Source organism: Bufo bufo, chromosome 2, assembly GCF_905171765.1.
Source record: "Bufo bufo chromosome 2, aBufBuf1.1, whole genome shotgun sequence".
NCBI classification, from domain to species: Eukaryota; Metazoa; Chordata; class Amphibia; order Anura; family Bufonidae; genus Bufo; species Bufo bufo.
This window is the reverse complement of record NC_053390.1, coordinates 19,051,687-19,062,250: the sequence shown is the minus strand read 5'-3', so window position 1 is coordinate 19,062,250 and position 10,564 is coordinate 19,051,687.

The window sequence follows — 10,564 nt, the reverse complement described above, 5'->3', positions numbered from 1 at the left end:
ATATATGTTTTATATTTATTTTAAGGGTGTGGTTTTTAAAGTATTAAAATACTATTATATCATCCATTTAGTGTTTGCCTTCTGAGTGTGCCCCCTCACTTTTGCATATACTTTATCTACTCTGTCTAGGTCCTGAGGGTAGGACCGGAGGGTGAGCACCTATCCATACGAAGTAGGGGTGAGCCGCTGTATCCTTTTCATTTTAAGTATTAGAAGTTGACAAGCAGCTCTGCATTGATCCATACAGACTGGAATGGAGTGGTAAGAGGAGGTCCTCCACTTTTCATCATTTACCCCCCCCCCCCTCCATGCCCTGTTTTTACTCATTGCTCACTCATGTATAATACTTCAGACAGTTACAGTGACCACTACCTCATGTACCTCACACACACAGTGACCATAATGCATAACTGACCACATATCTCTGTAAACACTGCATCTACAGTATTATACCTTCTATGTCTCACATCAATACACTGCTCTGTGTGTAATATATATATATATATATATATATATATACATACATACACACTGCATATATTACACAGTATTATACATGCAATATGTACAGATATATAGTATATACCGCAGTGTACTGATATGTGAGGTACAAGGTATAATAGATGCAGTGTGTACAGATATATAGTATTTGTGGTCGGGCACTCACGAAGAAGGACTCCTACCTGCTGGCTAGCTAAAGCGGTTAGAGTTATGCCGAAACCGTGACGTTGAAGGGATAGCTGAAGGAGGCCATCCCCTTGGTGAGAAGCTGAGATTGAGGGTGGGTAGGGTGGGAGAGTTTGACACAACGTTCATTGAAGGAGGGGCAGAGGTGCCATGATATAGGCAACCGTGCCCCTCCCACAAATACAGGCCAATGAATCGGCCTTAACACTTGTGGTCGGGCACTCACGAAGAAGGACTCCTACCTGCTGGCTAGCTAAAGCGGTTAGAGTAATGCCGAAACCGTGACGTTGAAGGGATAGCTGAAGGAGGCCAAAAAGAACAACAATTACTATCATATCGGAATGCTACAAACATTTATTTATAACACCAAATTCTGACAGGCAAGATTCATTTCAGTGTACGGACAAGGAACGTAGCGGCTGAAACAGGACGAACGCAAGCGACCTAGTCTTTTGATTATGTGTGCTGGAACCAGATTCCTTGACGCGGCGGATGCCGCCCCTATGCGAAATGAATGCCCGGATATTGAGGATGGGTCTACTGCCAGATTAGTCAGTAAAACGCGAATATGAGATATGAACTGGGGACAGGTAAGGTGAGTATTATTGAACGGTAGCAAAGGACTGCCGGGCGGCTTGTTTGGCAGAGAGGACAGAAGCTGTTGTAGCACGCGCACGGGACACCAATGATGAGAGGTCGGGAAGTAAAACACCTGGGTCGGAGGGCCTACCTGAGAGGTCTTGGAGGTGAGTAGAGAGAGTATGAAACCATCTCTGGAAGCCGAGAGCTGACCGAGAGTGACGTACTTGCTGCTGTTAGCCGGGGAAGTAAACTCGGCCGGTCTCAGAAACCCGTAAAAGGCCAGGTACATGGCAGCTTTTATTATCAAACTGTGCAGGGCACCGAATGGTTTCTTGTCTAACAAGTCGGAAAGGTCGCGGAAAAGCTGGCCAGAGACGGGTAGCCGGCGAGTGCGTGACTCGCAGTCGCTTTTCTCGAGACCCCTCAGAGTAGCTTTAATGACATGAATAGAAAACAATGAACCTGGCTGGGTGAAACTCATGGCTCTAAAATGTTGCACCCCTGCGAGGTAGGACTTGACCGTGGCGTGGGATAGTTTCAGACTGGTGTGACAGTAACCTATGAACGCCAGGATGTATGGAACGAACTCGGTGTCACCTTGCGGATGAGAGTCCTGAAATCTCTGGAAGGCTCTCCAACCTGTCTGGTAGGCTCTGGCTGTATTGGGTGAGAGGGACTTGAGTAACAGTGACCGAGCGGTGGCGAGATGAGCATCTATGGAAGGATTAGAGCAGCGTATGGAGGGACTGGGCTCCCGATGGCGTCTGCTTTCGGACAGATCTGTGAAAAGAGGGTAAAATTAAAACGAGATAACGCGTCGGCTGCTGCGTTGTGGTTACCGGCTATATGTGAAGCTATGTAACGGAACTGGTGTTGTAATGACAGAAGGACCAAGCGCCTAAGAAATGACATGACATATGGAGACTTAGAAGACCCACTATTGAGAATCTCGATGACGGCTGCATTATCGGACACGAAGGACACAGTCTGACCTGACCAACTTTGACCCCAGGTATAGGATGCTGCCACTAAGGGGTAGAGTTCAAAAACTGCGGAGGTACGGAAAAACCCAGGGATGGAACTAACTTCGGTTGGCCATCTGTCTGCTAACCAATGGTTGCCAAAAATAGCAGCGAAACCTGTATTGGCGGCGGCATCGGACAAAACTACGGGGGATTTAGCGGATATTGTGGGAACAAAGAGCGAGATGCCATTCCATTGCGTGAGAAAATGATCCCACGTGTTTAAGTCAGCCATGACCATATCGTCCAGACCTATGCTGCTATCCTGGGAAGGGGCTGTAGGAAGGAGAGAAAGTAATCGAGATACAAATGCCCTACCTTGCGGAATTATGCGCATCGCAAAGTTCAGCATACCTAACAGGGACTGTAGCTGAACTTTTTTGACCACTCTAGTAGATGTGAAATTATGAACGGCTTCCCTGATTCTCTGTAATTTGTCCCTTGGCAACCTGGCAACCATATTCTGGGTGTCCAAGACTATACCAAGGAATGTGATGACTGTGGAGGGACCTTCCACTTTCTTTGGAGAGACAGGAACCCCTAGTTGTCTGAAACACTCCAGCAGCAAATGAAGGTCTTTGGGGGGAGCGTCAGGACGCTCAACAACTAAAAAAATCATCCAGATAGTGAATAACATTGCTACAGTGGAATTCATGGACTAAAATCCAGTGGAGCGCCTTGGCTAACTGGTCAAATAACCACGGGCTACTCTTAGACCCGAATGTGAGAGTGGAAGCAAAATAATAAAGGCCCCTCCATTTGATGCCATACCACTGCCAGAGGGACGGTTTGATCGGTAGTAATTTGAAGGCGTCTGAAATATCGGCTTTAGAAAGGATTGTGCTGGGACCTAACTGTAAGATAAGAGCGATGGCTTGATCTATGGTGGCATATCTCATGCTAACCTCTTCTGACGGAATTAGAGAGTTGATGCTAGGTGTAGGGGTACCATGCGGGGCGGACAGGTCGATAATCAACCTCTCTTTGTTACTAAATTTGCCAAACACAACTCCTATCGGGCTGATTCTCCACCTATCAAAGGGTGATGATGAAAAAGGACCTATCAGGAAACCTTTGACTAACTCCGCTGCTATTAACCTATCGGAAACCTCAGTGTGTTGGTCAGCGGACTGTAGGTTCCTACATTCGTGTGTGGAATCTGGAAGGGCCACCACCCCAGTGTGGAAACCGAACATGAACCCTGAACTAAGGAACTCCACGAAGCCCGGGTCAGGATACCTGCATAGGAACTGCTGCAAACAAACTATATTAACAACACACATGTAATTATTATCTGCTTTTAATGAACAAACTACTTTAGGGTGGGCTCTGAAGCAGTTAGTACATATGTGTAGCAAGCGGCACTGACTGAAGTTACAGGAAGCATAGTTGAAATTGTTACAGATCTGTGACCTGCCGAGAAATTTGATGGGTCTGCCCAGCTTGTCAACTAAACCCGAGGATCTGTGAGGATCAGACGGGCCAGGAACAGGACCTGCAGAACTAGACCCCTCACTCTGAGCGGCCTTATGACACCATGCCGTGGAATGGTCAATCGATTGGCACAGGGAGCATGAAGGCGCCTTAAGCCCGGCGAAGTGCCTACAAAAAATCTCCGTATCAATGTTGGCCCAGTTGGTAACAAACTGGAACTGGCTTAAGGTGGCAGCTGCCTTGGCCGAGAAAGAACAATGGTAGTCGTAGAATGAACTACCACCATACTTGTACCCCAACTCCGTAATTCTGAACAAGTACAAGTCAAGTTCTTCCCTTCTCTCGGGACGAACTGAACAGATTACGTCTCTGTATAAACTAAATGCGAGCACAAATTCAGGAACCGTGAGCTTGCGGTTCAGCCTATGGTCACGGCCTTTCAGGATCACTGACACATCCCCACAGGCAATTACCCTACTATCAGACAGATCCCGGGTAGCGACAAGTAAGGATGCTAGATTGACATCTCTACCTTCCAGGATGTCCTTCTTTAGATTGGCAGGAACAAAATGTGCCGGCATAATACTGGGCACAGTCACAGGGATACCTGCCCCTGTTGCCGTAGAAGTGGATGGAACAGCGGCATCGATGGTATGCGGAGTAGAAGCAAAACAACGTGACTCAACCGCTTGCAACCTGGTTTGCACATCCGTGACGGATGAAGTCAAGGTATTCAGCAACAGATGGATTTGTGTCAGCGAGTTCTGAACCGTGACCGTGGAGACTTCTTCCTGCTGCTGAGGGCCTGAGTTAATGACCAATAACCGGTATAACTCAGCCTTCCTAGCAGTAGCGGGATATGCAATACTCCGTCTGGACAACTCCGACATCAGCCTAGGGACGGTCCAGGTGCGAAGAGACGACACACTGCCCCCTTCTGACGTCCTGGCGGGGTTCTCGTCGACCGAAGCCTCCACTATGTCTGAAGCATGTGACATACCCTGCGGATACAGTATGCATAAATCAACTCCTGACTGTCAACCGATACTGGGACGAAGTGACGTGGCTGTGAGAAGGCCGAGACCCATGCAACTGTGAAAAAAAACGAGTGAGAAAGAGAACCTGAGCCAAGGAGAAGCGATAGCTGGACCTATAACACCTCAGTGACTGGTGAGTCTGACCGTGGCACAATTGACCTATTACCAGAGGGCGAGAACGGAATAGAATCACGACATAGTTACTGCCATACTGTACCCTGACGGTTGAAACAACGAGCAGAATGTGTATGAAGAAGGATGAGACAAATCCTGGAATAAAATCACATGTAAGATCCTTGCGTACATCATGGCGCCATACGTAGAGGCGTGTGACCAATAATACAGATATCCTCTAACTAACACTGAACAAGTATATCGCCCCTTCCTTAAAACTCCATTAATCAAGCATGAGTAACACTCTATAATCATTTTTCTCCCCCCCCCCTTTTTTTTTTTTTTTTTTTTTATAAACATCCAACACTGCTCCATGGACTGCATTGACTCCGGCGGCCACCAGGGGGAGCCCACACAGCGCCGGCCACCTGCAGCACGGGCAGACAGCGGAGGAGACGGCAAGCAGGACGCTGAGGTGAGTGTGCGGCTGACATGACAAGGGCCAGAGCGGACATGGGGGACATGAGGGGCATGAGGGGAGAGGAATTAACTACAGCTGCCGAGAGCCCTACCTAGCTAATGGCACAGCGGCCCATGCCAGACATTAGGGGAGGAGAGACGTATGAATCGGGATCGCACTGATCCCTGCACCCTACGATTCGTGCCACGTGGGAGTCGGAGCTCCTGGCAGACGCTCCGGTGCAGTGTGGCCCCCTCTTACCTAAGGGAGCCGGCACTGCCGGCCGGACTTGTGAGCCGAGACTGCAATTGTGGCAGCCACTTACCTGATCTAGTAGCTTGCTTTGAGTGGAAACGAACTTCCAGGACCAGACGCAACTTCACACACGGAACGAGGCCAGCGTTTGACACAACGTTCATTGAAGGAGGGGCAGAGGTGCCATGATATAGGCAACCGTGCCCCTCCCACAAATACAGGCCAATGAATCGGCCTTAACACATACCGCAGTGTACTGATATGTGAGGTACGAGGTATAATAGATGCAGTGTGTACAGATATATAGTATATACAGCAGTGTACTGATATGTGAGGTACGAGGTATAATAGATGCAGTGTGTACAGATATATAGTATATACAGCAGTGTACTGATATGTGAGGTACAAGGTATAATAGATGCAGAGTGTACAGATATATAGTATATACAGCAGTGTACTGATATGTGAGGTACAAGGTATAATAGATGCAGTGTGTACAGATATATAGTATATACAGCAGTGTGCTGATATGTGAGGTACAAGGTATAATAGATGCAGTGTGTACAGATATATAGTATATACAGCAGTGTACTGATATGTGAGGTACAAGGTATAATAGATGCAGTGTGTACAGATATATAGTATATACAGCAGTGTGCTGATATGTGAGGTACAAGGTATAATAGATGCAGTGTGTACAGATATATAGTATATACAGCAGTGTACTGATATGTGAGGTACGAGGTGTCAATACACTGCTGTATATACTATATATCTGTACACTGCATCTATTATACCTCGTACCTAACATATCAGTACACTGCTGTATATACTATATATCTGTACACACTGCATCTATTATACCTCGTACCTCACATATTACACTACTGTATATACTGTATACCTGTACACACTGCATATATTATACTCCGTACCTCACATATCAGTACACTGCTGTATATACTATATACCTGTACACACTGCATATATTATACCCTGTACCTCACATATCAGAACACTAGGGAATATACTATATACCTGTACACACTGCATATATTATACCCTGTACCTCACATATCAGTACACTGCTGTATATACTATATATCTGTACACACTGCATCTATTATACCTTGTACCTCACATATCAGTACACTGCTGTATATACTATATATCTGTACACACTGCATCTATTATACCTTGTACCTCACATATCAGTACACTGCTGTATATACTATATACCTGTACACACTGCATATATTATACCCTGTACCTCACATATCAGTACACTGCTGTATATACTATATATCTGTACACACTGCATCTATTATACCTTGTACCTCACATATCAGTACACTGCTGTATATACTATATATCTGTACACACTGCATATATTATACCCTGTACCTCACATATCAGTACACTGCTGTATATACTATATACCTGTACACACTGCATATATTATACCCCATACCTCACATATCAGTACACTGCTGTATATACTATATATCTGTACACACTGCATCTATTATACCTCTTTTGTGTGCCAGGGCTGTTTTGTAATCCCAATCCGGCCCTGATGGCATAAATTATAAAACGCAGCAGCAAGAATAGTTCATGGAACAAAAGGAGGGGCTATAAAAGGGGAATGGGGGCCCAATTTAGATTCCTGCTATGGGGGCCAGTGATTTTTATGTACGCCCCTGGGCAGCAGGGTATGTTTATAGCTCCTGCACACGCTGGGGCTAGAGGTGCCAGTTTTTACCCGTTCCCCTCTGCATCTGGGGATCGTTAGTTCAGCCCCCCCCCCACTAGTACACATTCCACATTGAACACCCCCTGGGAAAAATAAATGAATAATTGGCCATCATTTTATTTGATTCAGCTATATAAAATCCTTATCTGCCACCAATATATGGATTTATCTAAGCAATATCCATATTGAATATATATTTGAATAATATAGATATTGCTTAGATACAGATAATGCTAATGGTACTTTCACACTAGCGTAAGTGTATTTTCACACTAGCGGCAGGACGTGTCCGACAGGCTGTTCAACCTATCGGATCCACCCTGCCGCTATTTGGCCGTGCCACTGGACTGCCGCTCTTCCCCATTGACTATAATGGGGACGGGGGCGGAGCTCCGGCGCAGCACGGCGAGAGGTCGCAGGACTAAGTCTACTTTCACACTTTCAGTGATCCAGCGAGCAGTTCAGACAACGGTACTGCCTGACGGATCCGTCCTTCCGGTCTGCACATGCACAAACCGGGAATACTGTGAAAAAGACAGAGGGATCCGTCCATCCGCATGACAAGCGGATAGACGGATCCGTTATTGCAATGCATTTCTAGACGGATCCGCACCTGGATCCGTCTACAAATGCTGTCAGTTGTCACACTGAGGCTACTTTCACACTTGCGTTCAGAGCGGGTCCGTCTGCTGTCTGCACAGACGGATCCGCTCCTATAATGCAGACGTTTGGATCCGTTCAGAACGGATTCGTCTGCATTATAGTTCAGAAAAAATTCTAAGTGTGAAAGTTGTTCAGACGGATCCGTCCAGACTTTACAATGAAAGTCAATGGGGGACGGATCCGTTTGCAATTGCACCATATTGTGTCAACTTCAAACGGATCCGTCCCCATTGACTTACATTGTAAGTCTGGACGGATCCATTTGACTCCGCACGGCCAGGCGGACACCCGAACTCTGCAAGCTGTGTTCGGGTGTCCGCCTGCTGAGCGGAACGGAGGCCAAGCGGAGCCAGACTGAGGCATTCTGAGCGGATCCGCATCCACTCAGAATGCATTGGGGCTCTCCGGATCCGTTTGGGGACGCTTGTGAGATCCTTCAAACGAAACTCACAAGCGGAACCCGAACGCAAGTGTGAAAGTAGCCTGATCGGCGGATCCAGCAGGCACACAGCTCCGGCGACGGAGCTGCCTTGCGGATCCGGCATTGCAAACCAACTGAAGGACGGATCCGTCCTTCCGGTCTGCGCATGCACAAACCGGGAATACTGTGAAAAAGACTAAGGGATCCGTCCATCCGCATGACAAGTGTGTAATTATTTATTTTTTTGCAAAGTGCAGAGCATGGGGCGGGAAAGGTCAGGTTGTTCACGCCCAGAAATATTCATGAGGCAGAGCTCAGGCTTTGTCGGTACACGCCCCCTCAGCATGTACTTCAGCATGTAAACAAACAATGACAGAACCATGAAAAGGTGTAAATATGGGTTCTAACTTGATGAAATCTAGCTTAACCAAATTATATGTATATCCTGATGGATTTTAAGTGTTTTTTTTTTTATTAACTCGGACAACCCCTTTAATAGCGACACTGGCCCTGCCTGAGACTGAATCATCAGAATTAACTCTTATAGACCAAGCTGTTCTTGAGGTGGTACCAAAAGATTTGTGGGCAACATCTAAAACTCCCTGTGTCTCCGGCTATGGTGCATATTAAGCCAGGATGTCAGCCCCATAAAGTGAAGCAGTACCCTCTCAGTCAGGCCCAGGAGATAGCAGTGGCTAGTCAAATTTATGCTTTTCTCCAGGCCAGTGTATTGATAAAAACAGTATCTCCTTCAAATACCCTGCTGTTCCCACTAAAGAAGAAACCAGTTAAGGGGCAGCCTGTCAGTTACAGGATGGTTCATGATCTTAGAGAAGTTAACAAGGTGACAGTTTTACAACCTCCAATAGTGCCAAACCCACATACCTTACTGTCACAAGTTCCATCCACTGCTACGTGTTTCACAGTGATAGACATGGCAAATGCTTTCTTTAGTGTTCCACTGCATCCTGACTGTCAGTATCTGTTTGCCTTTACATTTAAGGGTAACCAGTATACTTGGACTGTCCTGCCTCAGGGAGCTGAGAACTCCCCAACCATATATACACAGGCTCTGCAATCTGTCCTTACAAATTGGGCACCACCCGGCTCGGTGGTCCTGTTACAATACGTAGATGATTTGTTCCTGTGTGCTGAAGACAATGAAATTTGCACTGAAGCAACTATATCTCTTTTAATTTTCCTACATCAGAACGGGTGTAAAACTTTAAAAAAGAAGCTGCAGTTTTGTAAAAACAAGGGTTGTGCTTCTAGGACACTGTCTGTCCCATGGAGCTCGCCACCTAACTCCAGAAAGAAAGGAGGCTGCTGAACAGATACAAGTGCCCAAAGGAGCACAAAGCCTAAGGCTGGGTTCACACGAGCGGATGCCGTGCGTGGCATCCGCTCCGTGAAAGAGTGCCAAGACCCGATGCAGACTACAGAGGCACGGAGCATTAACATGACTGATAATGCTCCGTGCCTCTCTGTGATCTCTTTACTACGAAATCACAGTGAGATAAAGTTGTCACTGTCATTATGTAGTAAAGAGATCACAGAGGCACGGAGCATTATCAATCATGTTAATGCTCCGTGCCTCTGCAGTCTGCATCGGGTCTTGGCACTCTTTCACGGAGCGGATGCCACGCACGGCATCCGCTCGTGTGAACCCAGCCTAAGGGTGTTTTGGGGGCTGGTGTCATACTGTCGCCCCTGGATTAGACATGCCTCTGTGTTAATGCAGCCTCTGTATGATTGTCTGTCATCTAAACCCATTCACCTGACAGAAGAAACAGTGAATTATTTTCATACATTGAAGCTGTGCATAACCTTGGCCACAGCCCTGGGTATTCCAAAATATGTTTTTTGTTGTTGTTCTGCTCAGAAATGCAGGGTCACAGCACAGCTGTACTGACTCAGAAACATGGAGACCGCCAGCGGCCAGTGGCGTGCTTTCATCCAGATTAGATCCTGTTGCCAGAGGCGCCCCCTCCTGTGTCAGGGCGGTAGCGGCAGTGCAGGCAATGATAGAAAAAGCCTCTGAAATTGTGTTAGACTACCCGGTGATTGTACAAACACCTCATGACATAGAGGACATATTAACATAGGTTCAACCTAAGCATATTTCTATGACCAGGC